Source organism: Leucopleurus acutus (assembly GCF_964270905.1).
Source record: "Leucopleurus acutus genome assembly, chromosome: 18".
Lineage (NCBI taxonomy): Eukaryota > Metazoa > Chordata > Mammalia > Artiodactyla > Delphinidae > Leucopleurus > Leucopleurus acutus.
In genome coordinates this window covers 63,692,932-63,694,968 of record NC_139160.1, presented here as the reverse complement: position 1 = coordinate 63,694,968, position 2,037 = coordinate 63,692,932, and positions in this window count along the sequence as shown.

Here is a 2,037-nt window from a genome sequence, read left to right as displayed (position 1 = left end):
CCCCGCCTCCTGCTCGGCACTCACACCCCTGCCCCAACCGCCTGTGGCCGCAGCCCCACGTCTACAGCTTGAGATGGGGAGGTGAGGGGAGAGAGACAGGCGTCGCGGGCCCGCCCCCGGGGGCCTAACAGCCAATGAGGGGGCCCCTCCACCACGAGCCAAGGATACCCACCAATCAGAGGCTGAAATGGGCGGGACTGCAGATCTGCAAGTCCCATCAGTCCCCGGCCTTTTGGCTAGTTCCCGCCTTTTTTATGGAGACTCAGGAGGATGTTGCTTCAGGTTACGGAAAAATTATTGCCCTCCTCGCCTCCGCGCGCGTGGTGCCATTGCGCATGCGCGAGCGCGCGGAACGGGCCCGAAAAGTTTCCAGGGATGTGTGAGATACGAAAAGGACTAAGAAACACACAACAGCAACGTTTCTGGTGCGGCGAGGAATACTCCAGCAAAGAAAGCCCTACGTGCCCATGTAACGTACTGGACGTTTCCAATTTAATGTCTCAAAAGCACCTAACTGCCCCTGTCCATTTAACGCCTGGCCTCTCGGCACCTTCAACCGACTTTTTCCTCCTCGGTTTCCTGTCTTCTTGAGCTATGCCATCATCCAACAGGCCAGACAGCTGAAAATTATAGCGACACCGCCCCCGCCCCTTACCACCACCCCTCATACCTCTACATCCAATCAATTAAATGAAACAAGTTTATTAGCGCCTCTTCTGGACGGTTAGGTTAGGAAGTGCCAGCCACTATTCTATGCAGGCCACCATCTTACCATTATTTACTTGGCCTATGGCAACTAACCTGGCAACAATTTTCCCGAAGTGGTTACACACAGTCTATCTCTAGCCTAGTACCACAGAAAGCTTTGGGAAGCGCAGTATGACTGTATCGCTTTCCTTCAAAGTCTCTCAGTTGTCTTAGGACATAACCCAAACTCTTCAGAATATGACTTTCAAGTCTCTCGAATTTGTATCTCTCAACAGTTGATGTCCATCCTTACTGAGCCACTGTCAGTTTGCTAAACACACTCCAAGTTCTCCCCTCTGGGCCTATAGGACTTGCAGATTCCTCCTGCTGGAATACTTCACATATTCTACCATTCAGCCTCCATTTCATCTCCTTTTCCTACTTTACTTTCCCAAGTTACGGTAAGAAGCCTTTCTCAAACCCTCACATCTGTGTTAGATACCCCTGGTACCAGAATCCCTTACTGCCCTACCAGGGCACTTACCACACTAGTTTGTAAATGTCTGTTGATTTATCTGAATCCCTTACTATATGGTAAGCTCCAGCTGGTCAGAGACTATGTCTGTCTTGATGAGAGTAGAAGCTCAAAAATCATTTCATGAATAAATGTATATAAATTATTTTCATTTGACAACAAGCTTTTATTACATATAATCAAGTTCTCACAACAGACCTCATCATTTAGAAAAAGAAATCTTGAGGGAACATTTCGTATATACCCAGCGTTTTCTATATCTCTGGATGACCAGGAATAAACTGGAGATATTAATATATGAGATTTTTATTTATTAAAATATTTATTAAAATATTTTATTTATTTTTAATTATAAAAGTAATTCATGCAGCTTAGAAAAAAATTCACAGTCAAAAACGTATGGGGAAAAAAAAGTATGAAGTAAAAATTGAAGTCCTCATTTCCTTCTTTCCCTGCTCATACAGATACCCAAAGGTAACTCCTTGTTAATAGTTTAGGGTGGATCCTTTAAGATGTGCCTTTACAAATTATGTGGTGTTTGCAAACCAAGGACAGGAATAAAATTGGTCCTGAAAAAAGTCTGAACATTGGCCTTGAATACTGTCAATATTTCTTCTCTCTTTCTTCTCTTCATAATCAACTTTGTTTTTCTCTCTCACTGAAGACAGGCTTCTTCCCTTTTTTTTTTTTTTTTTTTTTTTGTGGTACGCGGGCCTCTCACTGTTGTGGCCTCTCCCACTGCGAAGCACAGGCTCCGGACACGCAGGCCCAGTGGCCATGGCACACGGGCCCAGTTGCTCCACGGCATGTGGGAT